This window comes from Phoca vitulina, unplaced genomic scaffold (assembly GCF_004348235.1).
Source record: "Phoca vitulina isolate PV1807 unplaced genomic scaffold, GSC_HSeal_1.0 scaffold49, whole genome shotgun sequence".
In the NCBI taxonomy this organism is placed as follows: domain Eukaryota; kingdom Metazoa; phylum Chordata; class Mammalia; order Carnivora; family Phocidae; genus Phoca; species Phoca vitulina.
Window position 1 is genome coordinate 2817661 of NW_022589752.1, and position 13296 is coordinate 2830956.

At 42.7% G+C, this 13296-nt stretch overlaps 1 protein-coding gene across 6 annotated transcripts in view; it reads right to left on the reverse strand.

Moving 5' to 3' along the window:
* SOX5 (SRY-box transcription factor 5) overlaps positions 1-12181 on the reverse strand; it is a 1002891-nt gene extending 990710 nt beyond the window's left edge. For 3 of the 6 annotated variants that reach the window (XM_032432680.1, XM_032432679.1, XM_032432673.1), the window contains exon 1: positions 11251-11623. The gene's annotated coding sequence lies outside the window, so the exon portion shown is untranslated. Of the gene's footprint in view, positions 1-11075; positions 11227-11250; positions 11624-11734 lie in introns of those variants that run through there. The other 3 variants (XM_032432676.1, XM_032432674.1, XM_032432677.1) reach the window with 3 other exon arrangements.
* Positions 12182-13296: the final 1115 nt, after the last annotated feature.

Sequence of the window (13296 nt, forward strand, 5' to 3'; positions counted from 1 at the left end):
GACAGTAGCCTGATGATTTTTTTTTAATTTTTTTATTGTTATGTTAATCCCCATACATTACATCATTAGTTTTAGATATAGTGTTCCATGATTCATTGTTTGTGCATAACACCCAGTGCTCCGTGCAGAACGTGCCCTCCTCAATACCCATCACCAGGCTAACCCATCCTCCCAACCCCCTTCCCTCTAGAACCCTCAGTTTGTTTTTCAGAGTCCATCGTCTCTCATGGTTCTTCTCCCCCTCCGATTTCCCCCCCTTCATTCTTACCCTCCTGAGTAGCCTGATGATTTAATCCTATACAAACCTCAGGTTTGTTTTTGCATTGTTTATTTGTTTGCATGAAGGCACTTTTCTGTAAGGACCATATTTGTCTAATTAAAACCCTGTCCTTGTCTTATCTCACTAGGATTCCTTTTCAGCATACTCTTTCTTGACTTCTTTATTCACAATAATCATGATCAAACTATTCTAATCTATTTTACACATATTACTCTCTTCCTCTGCCTGTCTTTATTAATTCATTAAACAAAGGCCTTGAAACACCTACTATGTTCCAGGCACTGTTTTAAATATTTGGGATACAGAGCTGGATAAATAAACCAACCTCTGGTCTTCAGTTTACTTCAATTTAGCCATTTTAGATTGGTCTTTTTAGAAAGTTCTTTCCAAGCCTAGAAGGCACATAACTGACACCCTTTCCCAACCCATTTTGTGACAGGTCACCTCACTCTTGACTTTAAGCATGCTGATATTCTATATATTCAAATTTACTAAAGGTATTTTATATTTTATTTCAAAACTCCTAAAACCACATCATCAAAAAAAGTCTAAAAATCTAGCAATCAGTTGTGCTTTATCTTGGCACTGCCACTATTCTTTGAACATCTTACTTTAATTCCAGATGCTATATATATATATATATATATATATGTATAGCTTATTACCAAACTAAGTCAATACTTTTTTATCACTGGTTCCCAAACTTTTATGTGCAAAAGAATTGCCAGTCATACTTGTTAAGAATGCAGGGTTACGGAGCTATAACCACAGAGATTCAGATTCCCTGTCTGAGTAGGGGCCAGAAAGGTAGATTTTTAAAAGTATCCCAGATGGTTTTCAACTAGGTGACTGAGTGATCATCTTTGAGAAATACTGTTCTATCATTTCCTTTGATGTCAGTTTTTAAGTATTCAGAATCTCTGCTTCAAATCATAAAATATTTCCTATTAAGTAAAGTGCAAACAACATGCATCTGTGTGATCAATACATATTTTTCTTAAGATTTTATTTATTTATTTGACAGAGAGAGACACAGTGAGAGAGGGAACACAAGCAGGGGGAGTGGGAGAGAGAGAAGCAGGCCCCCCGCCGAGCAGGGAGCCCAACGGGGGGGGGAATCCCAGGACCCCAGGACCACAACCCGAGCCAAACGCAGACGCCCAACTACTGAGCCACCCAGGTTCCCCCATATTTTTTTGTTAATAAGCGAATGGGTTCTCGATAATAATAACCAACATTTAGGATTTACTTTACATCTCAGGCATCTCTTTCTGTGCCTCCTACTTATCCCCCGTGGGAGGCAGGCAGGTATGTCTAGTGCTCCCCACACCAGCATGTTGGGCTTTAGAGGGGAAGGGGATGGGGGACATTAGGAGAAGGAAGGGAAACAGCATGATGGAAAGAATACAAGTGGCAGAGTCAAACAGACTGAAATTCAGGCAATGATTCTCCTGCTCCCTCGCTGAAAAAAAAAAAAAAAAGGCCTGCACCTGACCCACTGGAGTTTGTTCACCCATCCATGAAAAGGTGATAATACCCACCTAATTATTTAGGTGGGCTGTGAGGATTAGAGGAGATTATCCACATAAAGTGCCTAGCACCATGCCTGGAACACGTCAGTGCTCTAGGGCTGTTAGTTTTCCCGCTTCCCTGTCCTGCAGGGCAGTCTTGAATCAAAAATGAAGCTCACTTTGCAAGATATGTTGGCTCAACAATGATTTGTTTTGCTGCTCTGTCCCAGGCATCGTGATTATGCCAGGGACAGACACAACACACTGCCCTCATGGAGTTTCCCTTCTAATGAGAACTGTTTGGTCACCCTCTGAGTTACCCCTTTCAAACCAGGCACCAGTGCAGTCAGGCACACCTTTCACTTCTCGCTTCATCCAGTGAGACTCACACAATGCAGAGTGGTGAGTGGTGCCATGAGAATAAAGACTTTGTGGTAACAGAAAAGTTAAGAAAATCCCAATAGGCAGTGATGGGGAAAAAGAAGCAGGGAGGGAACAGCATTTGGGGGGGGAGGGGTCTGAGTAAGTTCCTAGAAATAAATAGGGGGAGCATTAAGGATCTCTACATACGGACAGATCTGTTTGTCTGTTTAGTATGCATTAAAAATTATCCCTTCATTTCCTGATGTAATGTACAAAAGGCACTACTATCCTGCTGGTAGTGAAGGTACAGTGGAGTGAGGCTGAAAGAAAAGTCAACACAGAATTAGGAGAAATAGTATGCACTTGTTCAAAAGCAGTTCCCAGCGCAAGAGTAAATTAATGAGACTGAATGTGCCAGATACACGGGAAAGACTGCCAATACTGCATAGTAACACCAAGCATCGCAAGAACTCACATGCAAACCTCAGTCACACATCAAACAACTTAGCTTTTAGTAGCCATGAATTACACCAGAAAATCTTAGCAGACAGCAGATTTGGGGGCAGGTCCTAACCCAGAATGGGAATGGACCAGCACCTACGGAGGGCATAAAGCCCGGCATGGCAGAGAATTAAATCAGAAATTTAATGCGAAACAGCATCTAGAAAACACGTCATCAAAAATACCAACATCTCTTTTCCTCTCGCCAATGTTAAGTTCATCAGCCTTTTTAACGTTAAAGTAACCAGTGCTCACTATTTGGGGAAAACTATGCCAAAAGGCTCACAGCAAGCAGTCCTTATCCTGGGCACAGATTCCCTAGAGGGGTCACTTGTTTAAGGAATGTGTCAAAAATTAGCTCTCTTTTCCTGCCTCCCATCCTCCTTGGACCCTGAAGTTGTCCCGGTGCCAGTTTCCCACACTAGAACTCACAGAACCACCTACAAATCAGGGGTAAAATGCCAGTGGTCCTGTGAATCCCAGTAGAAATTAATATGCTAAGTCAGTGTATCGTACCCAAAAAAAAAAAAAAAAAATGCTCACTAGCACACACAGAAGGACTGCTCTCCGTTGCATTACTGAAAATCAGTCTGAGTCTAAACGACATGGTCTTCATCCTCCTCCACCACAACGGCCCCCCCATGCTGGCCCAAAAAATAGCAACAACTCAATTCTCAGTCCAATAACGTCTTTTCTCAGATGTTGTTCTCCCAGTGGGTAGAAGAATGAACTGCTGCAATACCACCCGCTCCCCTCTACAGTTTCTTTTAATTTAAAGTTACAACAGGAGGGAAGAAAAGAGACTTTCTATTAAGGGACAACTCCCTGAAGGGTCTCTTAGCTGACAATCGAAGGACTGCTCATGGCAGTGATCAAATCTAACGCAACAAAGTGCTGGTGGCTCTGTGACTCATCCCAGCAGGAGCAAGCACTGAGGGCCACTTGAGTTCAGTGCTTTGTGGTGCGGCAAGTTGGTTTAGGAACAGTAACATAGGGGAGCAAAGCCTTGCAAGGTGTTTGAGGCTCAAGATAAAATGCAGACTTACAGTGCAAGTTGCTTCTCAACTGAATAGGAAGCCTAGAGGGGTAAGGAAATGAAGACAGCCTTCTGTCTACCTCATGCTTTAGGGCAAATTACCTGAAGATGGCCAAGGTCAGTTGGTCTATCCCTTGTGCGGTTTATAACCTGATAGAAATAAGGGTTTGAGGCATGAGAAATAAACTGAGCTATGTTTAAAAGGTAAACATTAAAGATGTTTGCTTGCAAAAACAATGCCTTCTAATTACATGTAGTATCTATTGTTCAAGTAGATTTACTCTCACCTGATACATTCAGCTATACCACTCAGTTGCACATTATGAGTATGTTAGAAAGAGTGCAATACAGTAATACAGCACCACCCCTCACCTGTGGTTTCACTTACCTGAGGTCATCCGTGCTCCAGACGCACGTGATCCTCCTTCTGACGTATGGTCAGATCAGCGGTAGACTAACACTACGTCACAATGCCTACATCATTCACCTTCATCTTATCACACAGGCATTTTATCATCTCACATCATTACAAGAAGAGTAAGTACAGTACAAAAAGAAATTCTGAGGGCGCCTGGGTGGCTCAGTTGGTTAAGCGACTGCCTTCGGTTCAGGTCACGATCCTGGAGTCCCGGGATCGAGTCCCGCTTCGGGCTCCCTGCTCGGCAGGGAGTCTGCTTCTCCCTCTGACCCTCCCCCCTCTCATGCTCTCTCTCTCTCTCTCTCATTCTCTCTCTCAAATAAATAAAAATCTTTAAAAAAAAAAAAAAGAAATTTTGAGAGAAAGAGATACCACATTCCCATAACTTTTATTATAGTATATTGTTATCGTTGTTTTGTGATTAGTTATTTTTGTTAATCTCTGACTGTATCTAATTAATAAATGAAACTTTATGATAGGTATGTATGAATGCATAGGAAAAAACAGAGCATATACAGCGTTCAGTACTCTCCATGGTTTCAAGTCTTGAAATGTATCCCCTGTGCATAAGGGGGGACTACTGTATACATTGAACAGTTCCTCTATGCTATACACCATACTATGAATTTACACATAATTTCATACAACCTCATTTAATCTGACGAGGACTCTGAGAGGTGATACTATCATTATGGTCATTTTGCAATGGAGGAAAATAAAGCATCTGAGAGCTAAAGAAATTGCCGGGTCTTTTTTTAGTGCCAAGTCCACCTGACCAGAGCTACTGCTACTAACTCCCGGGCTAGACGGCCAAACCACTATACCACCCAGATCTCCTGTTGCAAGATTATAATGGACTCAGTGCCCCACCTGCTGCCCCTCTGTCTCTAGCAACAGTTGTGCACCAAGGCCATGCTTCAGGAAGGCTGTTTCCGTCCAGTGACTGAACGCAGTCAGGGGACAGAGGACTCTTCCAATGGCTGACTCTTGTCTGCTGGGCCAAACAACCTGTCCTGGACTGCATGACAATAGAGCTTCTTTCTACTCAATCCTCCTTCCTTCCATCTCTCCTTCCATAGGTGTCAAACCGGGATCGCAACTGAAAGCCTCTCCCAGCTTTCTGCTCCCTCTTAGTACATATCTAATCCCCTCCTGCCATCTGCTTCTCAAGGGATCCAAATTAATGCAATAACCAAGTTATTTATTTGCTTTTTTAAAAAACCTTTCCTTTATCTTTGGTCACATGTATAGGTTCCCCCACCCCACTATCCAAAAGGTTGGCTTTACACCATTTTGCTTTTATGAAACACCTACATTAGTACCTATTTTCACTAATCCAAAGAGGATTTCTGCTTTTATAAAAATGGTAATTGCTTCTTCACTTTATACCATTTCAGCTCACGAAAGGTTTCACTGGAATGTTCTACTTTCAGATAGTGGGGGAAGTCTGTACTTACAGAGAAATTTTCCCTATCACTGTAAAGAGAAAACATCCACTAATTTCTCCACATTACTATATATCATCTCTTCACACAGGTAATAGTATATTTATTGTGCCTTTCTCCTTGTGCCCCATATAAACAAGCCTAGGAAGTTCTCTTTGAAGGAACTGCTAACTCCAAAGGGCAAACATTACAAAGTCAGATTTATTTCTTTTTCCAAGTGGTATCTCTATCTATGTGTACTATAACTTCATATTATTCAGAGGGAGATAACTATCTATGGACAAAGTCACAATAAATTTTCACTAGTGTGTATCTGTAATGGGAAATCAGAAAGGATAACAAGAAGATAGATCTATAGTGAGGTCCTAGAGTTTTTGTTTGCCTTTACCTATTATGTAGGATAATATGTTAATTACTGAAGGAACATCTCTATGAATAAAAGATAGAATTCACACTTGCACCAAATACAGCATCTTAATAAAACCACATTGTCAGAGATCATATATAGACGTTAACTGAATCACTGTTTTAAAGTGTTGATCTCAGCCTCAAGGAAGTGATATATTTTTCTTCTTGGACTCAAATTAAGTCCAGTACAAAGCAAGTACGAAATTAAGCTTCAAACATTATTAATGATCAAAAAGACTTAACTGGAGGGACAGAAGAGTGTAGCTAATATTTACTAAGTACCTAGTTCAGGACAAACCCTATGCTAGGAATTTGGCATACAATATCTAGTATAATCCATGCAATATCCATATAAGAACAAGCATTATAATCTCCAGCTTTAGAGGTGAGTAAACGGGGCAGAGCACTGAATGCTCAGAACTCCAAGCAAAGTCTTGGAAGAATTACACATAGACCTAAACTGAGAAGCTCCAAAAGCGAGTGAGATTGCCTCTTGCATCCCAGTTCCTTCCTGAGTTCCCTACATCTAAGACTTTAATTGGTGCTGCGGGTGACAACAGAATACCTGAGCTTCTAGGGAACCCCAACTGGAGGTCAAGTCAGAGCCCTCCCATCCCGTTGACTGCTGCATTATTTGTCCCCTTTGGACACATGATAGCATATAATCACAAAATAACTGAATGACAAGTAATTGAGCATCAAAGATAGAATCAGGTTTTTCTTTTCCTTTTTAACTTACAATGAACTTTAAGCAATAAAGAATGAATGGACCTGTACCTATAGAATTCAATACCACCTCTCCTGGAGACACATTTTTTTTTCTGGGTTTGTTTATTTTTAAGGCTCAATTTTTAAAGGTGGTTATTTAATATACTCCTTAAATACATTCATTCCCCCCTACTTTTATCAATATGCCTGCCCAGTGTCCTTACAAGTAAGCAAACTAATTACTTGCCTATAAGGTATGATTTAAGTAGTATTGAAAAAAATCCCTATGTTCATAAATATTTCCTCTGGCGGTTTCACATGATACCTGTACTCTCCACAACTCTTTCTCTAAGGAATTAGATGGTCATAATAAACTGTAACAATAACAGTAATAATAATAGTAACCACATCTAGAGAATTAAACCATCATGAGCTATTAATAATTTTGAATTAATTAGTTTATGAGCCAGAGGTTAAATTGGTCAAATGCGGCAGGAATTCAGAAGGGTCCTTCAAAGCAAACTGGGATGTTATCAAGGGCCCATCCTACAGTTCAGGCCCCTGATCAGGAGAGCATTCAAAAGTATCCATGTAGGCAGCTAAAGGGGTAGGGGTTTGGAGGAAACAACCCAAAAAACATATTACCCTTAATTTTAAAGACAAGGAAATTGAATGTAGTAAAGTTTATTAAATAGCACTCCAGAAATGTCCCAACATGGCCCAGCTAAAAGCAAATAAAAGTGCCCAAATAACTGCCCTACTACTGAGCTGTAAGTGCTCCATTTCTCCCCCTTTAAATATAAAAAAAATCACTAGTTTTAAGCAAAAGGTTAGACCCTTGCTTTGTATTCTTAAAAATTTTGTTTTACTCTTCCATTAAGAGCAACTTTTCATGCAAATGAATTCTTGGTTTAATTGAAAATCATTAAATAACTTTTCTACATCTAAGATCCTTCTCCTGTTAGGTATGAGTAATTATTTATGTTACATCACACACAGAAAATAAACAAAAGACCCCACTCACATTTGAGAATCATTTACCATTCCCAAGCTCCCCCAAATGGGAAATGGAATAACAAGACTGATCATAATTGGATTAAGAACTATAATTCTTTAATTCATTCATCAAATTGAGGCATTTGGAACAGTTTATTTACAGAGTTGTTTAGACAGTTTTGTATGGTGTTTTTTAAGATAAACCAAAATGCCTTTCTGAAAGAAGTTTCAGATCCCAAATCATTAACATATGAAAACCAAATGTAGACAATTTACAAATTGGTGTTTTAAACATTGTTTGGAACAAAATTGGACTTTTATTTTATTAACTATCTACAAATCTAGGTTCAGGATATAGTTTATTTGAAACAGCCAAGGACTTCCTTCGCCTTTAAAATAAGCCTACATTTCTCAGGCTAAAAAATTGTGACGAGTGTGTGAGGGAATGCACTGACTTTAGGCCTAGACAAATAAATTTTCTAGGTTACTCTCAAAACTCTAATTACAGCATTTTCTACCACTGCAGGTGATTGGATATTGAGTGGAAGGTCCCGGTTATGCCAATCAATCATATCCAACAATTTTACCTGATGGAAATCTAAATAGCATTCAACCTTAGAACTCTGAGTTATTTGAAACCCAGTATATTTTAGAAGATCACTAAAAACAAGTTTTATCCTGCCCTATATATTGCTTTTTTATATAATCTGAACATGACTTCAAAACAATGATTGCCTATCACTTAGTAAATGAATAGAGCTTTTTCAAGAAGACAGTATGCTCTTTTAATTACATAGTTTTCATTTGCTTAAAGCAAGAAAAATTATTCAAGCATTCAAATTCATTCTTTTACCTGGAAAATGAAATTTTAAACTTTCCCTATAGCTCATGTCTTACCCCCAAAAAGGACCAAAAACAAAACAAAACAAAACAAAAAAAAGCCATCATACCTGAGTATAAACTTCACCCTTTTGTTATTTACTATTTACTCCATACACTCCACAGATAACATCTTTATAAGCGTATATTCATTTTTTTTCTTTTACAAAGTCATGTGTCAGTCTAAACAGGATGTGCATTTACATGTATAGAACTAAGTTAACTTGAAATAACCACTGAATCTCAAATGCCTGGTTATTTACCAAATAAGTTTGAGAGTTCTGAATCCTGTATATAACATGCCATTCAACCAGAACTGTTTAAGCTCAACAATAAAACTAATACAGAGTTTGTCTATTAAGAGTTGAAGCTCTTTTTTCCTGTACTAAGTTTACTCTTTCAAGTCTATCTCAGATTGATTTAATATTGCCCATTCAAAAAGGCTACAAAAAGAGATTTTTTAAAAACCCACAAGCAAACAAAAAACTCTATTAATTCTTCATGTACAAGATTGTTAGAAGACCACTGGAAAGAAAAAAAAAAGGAATTTCAAGCGAGTATGCTACTATATAATTAACACAAATAACTAAATAATTATACACATCCCTTCCCACCCCCACAATTAAATGTTTTTAAACAACTCATGTGATGAAAGATCTACCTTTTAGGCAAACACAAGCAATCCCTACCAGTCTGAGGATTTAAAGCTGTATTGCATCAGTTTTAAGTGATGCTTATGATTTTTATCTTATACAGTTCTGAGGAATAAACAGTTGATGACATAATTTGCAGGAGAACTTTGCACAATGCCTAAGAGAACTTTCAGTGTAAGTACTTTTGATTTTAAGTCGCTGTGACTGAATTTATCTAGGCTTCAGCCTGGGAGCTATATTTAAATCAGGAAGAAGGACCCCCCGAAACTTTGTCCCATGTATCTACATTTGAAACCAGATTCTTTCCCTATCAGAGCTAACAACAGTTCACATACAGCTGAATTCCTTCAAAATTAGACAGATCAAAATTTTGCAGTTCTGTAAAGACTCTAAGAAATCGTCCGCCTTTTAGTCCTATAAAAGTCAAACTTAAAAAACATTTCTGTATACTTTAAAACCATCTGGCCCTTAACCTAATCACTCTTGGCAATCGAGCCTCACTCCTGTAATCCTGATCAAAAACTCTGCTGTATTTTTTCTGATTGAAATGTCCATTCCCTACAAATCTCCCACGCGCCTACTTCATTGGCCTGTTTTGTTTGCGTGGGCTTTTTTTTTTTTTTTTTTTTAAGGATACTAGGGGCCATTATTCATGAGCAGCAAGGAAAGAAATCCTCTGTCTAGTCCCTTTGCAGATTCCCACACTTATTACCCAAAATCCCACAGATCTCCCTTGGTCTTGCCCTTGACTGAAGAATTGTGCTGAGCCTGAAGGCAGTCTCTGGGGAAATCGGCTCATGCCTTTCTTGACAAACTACGTTGGATATCTGGATATTGTGAGGCTCTCAAATGGGATAGAACAAATCCCTAAACTTTTCTGAAGAAGTACAGTTGACTGCCACCCAGAGTGCCTGGGTTGGCTGACAGTGAGACTATGGGCTCTACATATTCACAGAATTCCTCATTTTGACCTGCTTTAGTTGAGAAGGGAAGACATCAAAATGAATTCACATTCACCACACTCTGAATTTAGTCAGAGAGGCCAGTGTCTTCAGATAGTCACCAGGGTCAATCTATGTATTAATATATTCGCTTTGCAAAGTGTACGGAAAATGACTATTAAAATATGTAAACAGTGCTTCATGTGCATCCGATGCCAGCAGATCACTACTCAAGAAACTGCTGCTATCAAATGCAAACATTTCCAAATCCCATTTGATTTCAAGTCGTATAACCTCTTTTCCTTGCTGATTACCGTAGCCCCAAAGTGCAAGCGAGATTTCCCAAACCCGCGCTTAAAGTGACACAACACGTGAGTGGTTTCACTTGGTACACTGAGGGGGTTTGGGGAAAGTAGTTGCAATTAAAATTAAAGCTTCCGGTCGCTGGAATCCCTAGAATTCTGAAGGATGAGACTTGTCTCCGAAATTCCGGGCGGGAGAGAGGAGGACTGGTAGGGAGAGGGATTGCAGAAAGCGAAACAAAAAGACGAAAAGGGGGAATATTAAGATTGTGGGGTGGGCTGGCGGCCACGTTTATATTCTAGGAAGGGTAAAGAGCTTTGTCCAACTTTTAGGGTCTGTGGTTTGGCGTTAGCCGAAATGCACAGACTAGCCTAGGCTTTTCCCTGCACTCCTGCCCTCATCTCGAATCACCACCTCCACCGCCACCACTTACAAAACAATACCGGCAACAGCGCGCAGGCTCCCCCACAAATATCTAAAGTTATCCCATTTCCTGAATGGGGGCCAAGCCCACGCTCCGAGGTCCCCCACGGCCAGCCGCCCCCCGAGGATGACAGGGCCACCTCAAGTCTCGAGCCGCCTCCCGCCTCCCGCCTCCCCCTCACCCCCAGCCCAGTCCCCCTCCCTCCGTACTTGAGGAAACTCCGGTGGCGGCCCCCTCCCTCCTCAGCCGGCTCTCCAGCTGGAGCCGGGAGCGAGTGCTGAGTGGCGGGCACGGCGAGCGGCTGAGGGGAGCTCTGCGCCTTGGAGGTCTGCCCACAACAACATCGGGACGAACAACAAAGTTAAAACGCTGCGATTCACGCACCTTACCGGGTCTCCTTAATGTCTCCTCTGGCGTGGGATGCAAAGTGGCACAGTGGCGGGCTGGGGGCCCCCGGGAGGAGACTGGAGATGGGTTTTGGTGGCTCGCCTTTTTCACTCTGTGTGTGTGTGTGTCTGTGTGTGTGTGTGTGTGTCTGTGTGTGTGTGTGCGCGCGCGCGTGTCCCTCTCCCCCCCTGGCTCTCGCTCGCTCGCTCGCTCTCGCTCCCCGTGTGGCTCTCAAGGACGAGGTGAAATCCCTTTGCTGGTCATGAGGCGGCTTCAGAGACAAACAACACAATGCGAGGGCAAATAACAAAAGGCAAAAAGACAGTAGGAACAATGGGGGAGGCGAGGGCAGCGCACCAGCCGGCGGTCACCGCGGCCGGGCGCCCGCCCCGGGGGGTGCGGCGGGGGCGGGCGCGGGGGCGGCGCCGGGGGCTCCGACTCCCTCCAGGTCGCCCCCGAGCTCCCGCAAACCCACCCTGACCTCCTTCCTGCAGCTCGCCGCCTGGCCGCCCTCACTGTCCATCCGAAGGGAAGGAGCCCCAGAGTTTGCTTCCCCGTCTGCTGCAGAGTAACTAGATTGTAAATAACGCGGTGATTACCCACACCGTGCAGGAATGTTAAAAAAAAAAAAAAAAAAAATCTGCCCTCCACTTAAAGGAGCGATAAAATGAAATGGCAGGAGTGGAAGAAGGCAGGGAGAGTGGGCTATCTCCGGATCTCGGATCTCGATGGAGCTCGCATCTATAAATACGCATTCATGTTTAGTCAGGTCCCCTTTGTCAACTTCTTCCCTGCGCTGGAACCTCACCCGCTGCCCTGGAACCATTACCTGGGCCCCTGCTTGCCCCTCACCCCCGTTTGCACACAGTAAAGCTCGCACGAGGGGCGCTTGTGGGGGTCTGCGGGTGTCCGCGGAACCTTCTGGGAGGCGAGCCGCCGTTTGCCCGGCGCGAAGGCTGGAGCAGCGAGAGGTTCGTTTTTAAAGCGACCACTATCTCCCCGAGCCCGGCTGTGCGCCCGCGGGTCCCCGCCGCCGGCACTTTGAACCCACCTACTCCTTGGGGTGCAGGGGGAGAAAAGTTTCGAGCCGCTCTCACCCCTGCCTCCGGGGTAGTTGAAATGGTTTTGTTTTGTGGGGGTGAACCCAAATGACCCAATGCCCAAGAACCAAGGAATGATATTTGGTGGGGACAGGCTCAGTGCTGGGCTTTCGACTCCAGCGACACTGGAGTCAGCGCGTGAAGGCGACAGAGAGAGACCCTCAGAGTTACATCACCATGGGAAGAAACTCCGTGGGTAATGCTCGGAGCAGAAGCTGTGGGGCTGATTTAAGTGTGTGCTCTGACAGCTCCCAGGCTGCTCTGGCGCTTATCTCTTCCAATCTTACTTTCATTGACTTATAACAGCTGCCGGTTTGCCAGGGGTAAAAAAAAAAGGGGAGGGGAGGGAAAAAGAGAGAAAGAAAAGAAACCCTATTACATCTCAAACTAGGGTGGACGGGGGGAGGGCCGGGGGAGTCGGGGTTCCCGAGTGATCTTCCTAGAACTGGTGTCCAGAAAGGGGCAAGAAGGGAGATGTCACGAGGGAGGCAGCGGGTAAGGGACTAAGACACAATACGAGCAACACGTTTCTTTTTCTCGCTCTCCCCTTCCTCTTCTCTAGCCGATTTGCATGTTCTCTTTCCTCATCTCGGTGATTTTCTTCAGATGCGCATCCATTGACTAAGCCGCGTCCCTGGGCAGCCCCCAGCATTTCCCAGAGTGCAACACCACCACCAGGAGATCAATGACCACAGTCTGTTTATTCTTCACGCGCCTGGAAGAGCAGGGCACTGAAGCAGCATGGGAGCGAGGCTTAAGGCTTGCCTGTCTGTGCGGTCTCTCTCAGACTTTTTTCTGGCTGGTTTCTAAATGGCAGCTAGTAAGCGAATATAGTTTCTTAATGCACGCAACACATACCAATCACAATATATTCACCTAGAAAAGTGATACATCCTTTCTCCCCCTTTCCACTCTTCCTAGATTTGTTTCTGGAGGTGGACTG